This window comes from Eleutherodactylus coqui, chromosome 13, assembly GCF_035609145.1.
Source record: "Eleutherodactylus coqui strain aEleCoq1 chromosome 13, aEleCoq1.hap1, whole genome shotgun sequence".
NCBI classification, from domain to species: domain Eukaryota; kingdom Metazoa; phylum Chordata; class Amphibia; order Anura; family Eleutherodactylidae; genus Eleutherodactylus; species Eleutherodactylus coqui.
Genome location: NC_089849.1, coordinates 77544221 through 77549220, shown reverse-complemented (window position 1 = coordinate 77549220; position 5000 = coordinate 77544221). Strand labels below are relative to the sequence as shown.

At 41.4% G+C, this 5000-nt stretch overlaps 4 non-coding genes across 4 annotated transcripts; all 4 read right to left on the bottom strand.

The window, feature by feature from the left end:
- Positions 1-11: 11 nt before the first annotated feature.
- Positions 12-93, bottom strand: TRNAL-UAG (transfer RNA leucine (anticodon UAG)). Its single transcript has one exon. It is a non-coding gene; the product is annotated as a tRNA-Leu (tRNA).
- Positions 94-3362: 3269 nt separating this feature from the next.
- Positions 3363-3444, bottom strand: TRNAL-UAG (transfer RNA leucine (anticodon UAG)). The gene has a single exon. It is a non-coding gene; the product is annotated as a tRNA-Leu (tRNA).
- A 474-nt stretch (positions 3445-3918) lies between these two features.
- On the bottom strand, positions 3919-4000 carry TRNAL-UAG (transfer RNA leucine (anticodon UAG)). The gene has a single exon. It is a non-coding gene; the product is annotated as a tRNA-Leu (tRNA).
- Positions 4001-4474: 474 nt separating this feature from the next.
- Positions 4475-4556, bottom strand: TRNAL-UAG (transfer RNA leucine (anticodon UAG)). The gene has a single exon. It is a non-coding gene; the product is annotated as a tRNA-Leu (tRNA).
- Positions 4557-5000: the final 444 nt, after the last annotated feature.

The following is a 5000-nucleotide window of genomic DNA, read 5'->3' as shown; positions in this document are numbered from 1 at the left end:
AAGTTGAAAACTGGCAGCAGTGGGATTCGAACCCACGCCTCCAAAGAGACTGGAGCCTAAATCCAGCGCCTTAGACCGCTCGGCCATGCTACCATGAAAAAGTGGATCATTTTGGATCAAAATGTCCAAGAGATTTCATAAAGAACATTTCTCCTGGCAAGAAGTCCTTTTCCAGTATTTGATTTAAAAAGAATTGTTGCTGCATTCGAGCTGAATATTTAATGATGGCAGCAGAAGGCTGAAAATGCATTCCTCCAGTTAGAAAGGAAGCAAACGCAAGTGAGTTCAACAGTATTACCGCACTGCTGCTTTTTCAGATGTTCCTAGGCTATTGAAGGCTTTGAAGTGCAAGATCGTGGAGTGCGCCTAATGTCTACTTAGCTAGCACATCAGGGTAGCTTAATCTGTGCCAAAACATCTTGGGAATATCATCAAAGGCCTTTTCTCATACAGTTTGTTCAGTTTCAGAAAAGGCCAAGAAGTCCATTTCTGAGCATCATCAAAAGCAACTTCTTCTGACCACTAAAATGTTCAGAAAGCAACTTGAGAGCTTTCAAAGTTGAAAACTGGCAGCAGTTGGATTCGAACCCACGCCTCCAAAGAGACTGGAGCCTAAATCCAGCGCCTTAGACCGCTCGGCCATGCTACCATGAAAAAGTGGATAATTTTGGATCAAAATGTCCAAGAGATTTCATAAAGAACATTTCTCCTGGCAAGAAATCCTTTTCCTGAATTTGATTTAAAAAGAAGAATTGTTGCTGCATTCGAGCTGAATATTTAATGATGGCAGCAGAAGGCTGAAAATGCATTCCTCCAGTTAGAAAGGAAGCAAACGCAAGTGAGTTCAACAGTATTACCGCACTACTGCTTTTTCAGATGTTCCTAGGCTATTGAAGGCTTTGAAGTGCAAGATCGTGGAGTGCGCCTAATGTCTACTTATCTAGCACACCAGGGTAGCTTAATCTGTGCCAAAACATCTTGGGAATATCATCAAAGGCCTTTTCTCATACAGTTTGTTCAGTTTCAGAAAAGGCCAAGAAGTCCATTTCTGAGCATCATCAAAAGCAACTTTTTCTGACCACTAAAATGTTCAGAAAGCAACTTGAGAGCTTTCAAAGTTGAAAACTGGCAGCAGTTGGATTCGAACCCACGCCTCCAAAGAGACTGGAGCCTAAATCCAGCGCCTTAGACCGCTCGGCCATGCTACCATGAAAAAGTGGATAATTTTGGATCAAAATGTCCAAGAGATTTCATAAAGAACATTTCTCCTGGCAAGAAGTCCTTTTCCAGTATTTGATTTAAAAAGAAGAATTGTTGCTGCATTCGAGCTGAATATTTAATGATGGCAGCAGAAGGCTGAAAATGCATTCCTCCAGTTAGAAAGGAAGCAAACGCAAGTGAGTTCAACAGTATTACCGCACTACTGCTTTTTCAGATGTTCCTAGGCTATTGAAGGCTTTGAAGTGCAAGATCGTGGAGTGCGCCTAATGTCTACTTATCTAGCACACCAGGGTAGCTTAATCTGTGCCAAAACATCTTGGGAATATCATCAAAGGCCTTTTCTCATACAGTTTGTTCAGTTTCAGAAAAGGCCAAGAAGTCCATTTCTGAGCATCATCAAAAGCAACTTTTTCTGACCACTAAAATGTTCAGAAAGCAACTTGAGAGCTTTCAAAGTTGAAAACTGGCAGCAGTTGGATTCGAACCCACGCCTCCAAAGAGACTGGAGCCTAAATCCAGCGCCTTAGACCGCTCGGCCATGCTACCATGAAAAAGTGGATAATTTTGGATCAAAATGTCCAAGAGATTTCATAAAGAACATTTCTCCTGGCAAGAAGTCCTTTTCCAGTATTTGATTTAAAAAGAAGAATTGTTGCTGCATTCGAGCTGAATATTTAATGATGGCAGCAGAAGGCTGAAAATGCATTCCTCCAGTTAGAAAGGAAGCAAACGCAAGTGAGTTCAACAGTATTACCGCACTACTGCTTTTTCAGATGTTCCTAGGCTATTGAAGGCTTTGAAGTGCAAGATCGTGGAGTGCGCCTAATGTCTACTTATCTAGCACACCAGGGTAGCTTAATCTGTGCCAAAACATCTTGGGAATATCATCAAAGGCCTTTTCTCATACAGTTTGTTCAGTTTCAGAAAAGGCCAAGAAGTCCATTTCTGAGCATCATCAAAAGCAACTTTTTCTGACCACTAAAATGTTCAGAAAGCAACTTGAGAGCTTTCAAAGTTGAAAACTGGCAGCAGTTGGATTCGAACCCACGCCTCCAAAGAGACTGGAGCCTAAATCCAGCGCCTTAGACCGCTCGGCCATGCTACCATGAAAAAGTGGATAATTTTGGATCAAAATGTCCAAGAGATTTCATAAAGAACATTTCTCCTGGCAAGAAGTCCTTTTCCAGTATTTGATTTAAAAAGAAGAATTGTTGCTGCATTCGAGCTGAATATTTAATGATGGCAGCAGAAGGCTGAAAATGCATTCCTCCAGTTAGAAAGGAAGCAAACGCAAGTGAGTTCAACAGTATTACCGCACTACTGCTTTTTCAGATGTTCCTAGGCTATTGAAGGCTTTGAAGTGCAAGATCGTGGAGTACGCCTAATGTCTACTTAGCTAGCGCATCAGGGTAGCTTAATCTGTGCCATAACATCTTGGGAATATTATCAAAAGCCTTTTCTCATACAGTTTGTTCAGTTTCAGAAAAGGCCAAGAAGTCCATTTCTGAGCATCATCAAAAGCAACTTCTTCTGACCACTAAAATGTTCAGAAAGCAACTTGAGAGCTTTCAAAGTTGAAAACTGGCAGCAGTGGGAATCGAACCCACGGCTCCAAAGAGACTGGAGTCTTAATCCAGCGCCTTAGACCGCTCGGCTATGCTACCATGAAAAAGTGGATAATTTTGGATCAAAATGTCCAAGAGATTTCATAAAGAACATTTCTCCTGGCAAGAAGTCCTTTTCCAGTATTTGATTTAAAAAGAAGAATTGTTGCTGCATTCGAGCTGAATATTTAATGATGGCAGCAGAAGGCTGAAAATGCATTCCTCCAGTTAGAAAGGAAGCAAACGCAAGTGAGTTCAACAGTATTACCGCACTACTGCTTTTTCAGATGTTCCTAGGCTATTGAAGGCTTTGAAGTGCAAGATCGTGGAGTGCGCCTAATGTCTACTTAGCTAGCACACCAGGGTAGCTTAATCTGTGCCAAAACATCTTGGGAATATCATCAAAGGCCTTTTCTCATACAGTTTGTTCAGTTTCAGAAAAGGCCAAGAAGTCCATTTCTGAGCATCATCAAAAGCAACTTCTTCTGACCACTAAAATGTTCAGAAAGCAACTTGAGAGCTTTCAAAGTTGAAAACTGGCAGCAGTGGGAATTGAACCCACGCCTCCAAAGAGACTGGAGCCTAAATCCAGCGCCTTAGACCGCTCGGCCATGCTACCATGAAAAAGTGGATAATTTTGGATCAAAATGTCCAAGAGATTTCATAAAGAACATTTCTCCTGGCAAGAAGTCCTTTTCCAGTATTTTATTTAAAAAGAATTGTTGCTGCATTCGAGCTGAATATTTAATGATGGCAGCAGAAGGCTGAAAATGCATTCCTCCAGTTAGAAAGGAAGCAAACGCAAGTGAGTTCAACAGTATTACCGCACTACTGCTTTTTCAGATGTTCCTAGGCTATTGAAGGCTTTGAAGTGCAAGATCGTGGAGTGCGCCTAATGTCTACTTAGCTAGCACATCAGGGTAGCTTAATCTGTGCCAAAACATCTTGGGAATATCATCAAAGGCCTTTTCTCATACAGTTTGTTCAGTTTCAGAAAAGGCCAAGAAGTCCATTTCTGAGCATCATCAAAAGCAACTTCTTCTGACCACTAAAATGTTCAGAAAGCAACTTGAGAGCTTTCAAAGTTGAAAACTGGCAGCAGTGGGATTCGAACCCACGCCTCCAAAGAGACTGGAGCCTAAATCCAGCGCCTTAGACCGCTCGGCCATGCTACCATGAAAAAGTGGATAATTTTGGATCAAAATGTCCAAGAGATTTCATAAAGAACATTTCTCCTGGCAAGAAGTCCTTTTCCAGTATTTGATTTAAAAAGAATTGTTGCTGCATTCGAGCTGAATATTTAATGATGGCAGCAGAAGGCTGAAAATGCATTCCTCCAGTTAGAAAGGAAGCAAACGCAAGTGAGTTCAACAGTATTACCGCACTGCTGCTTTTTCAGATGTTCCTAGGCTATTGAAGGCTTTGAAGTGCAAGATCGTGGAGTGCGCCTAATGTCTACTTAGCTAGCACATCAGGGTAGCTTAATCTGTGCCAAAACATCTTGGGAATATCATCAAAGGCCTTTTCTCATACAGTTTGTTCAGTTTCAGAAAAGGCCAAGAAGTCCATTTCTGAGCATCATCAAAAGCAACTTCTTCTGACCACTAAAATGTTCAGAAAGCAACTTGAGAGCTTTCAAAGTTGAAAACTGGCAGCAGTGGGATTCGAACCCACGCCTCCAAAGAGACTGGAGCCTAAATCCAGCGCCTTAGACCGCTCGGCCATGCTACCATGAAAAAGTGGATCATTTTGGATCAAAATGTCCAAGAGATTTCATAAAGAACATTTGTCCTGGCAAGAAGTCCTTTTCCAGTATTTGATTTAAAAAGAAGAATTATTGCTGCATTCGAGCTGAATATTTAATGATAGCAGCAGAAGGCTGAAAATGCATTCCTACAGTTAGAAAGGAAGCAAACGCAAGTGAGTTCAACAGTATTACCGCACTACTGCTTTTTCAGATGTTCCTAGGCTATTGAAGGCTTTGAAGTGCAAGATCGTGGAGTGCGCCTAATGTCTACTTAGCTAGCGCATCAGGGTAGCTTAATCTGTGCCATAACATCTTGGGAATATTATCAAAAGCCTTTTCTCATACAGTTTGTTCAGTTTCAGAAAAGGCCAAGAAGTCCATTTCTGAGCATCATCAAAAGCAACTTCTTCTGACCACTAAAATGTTCA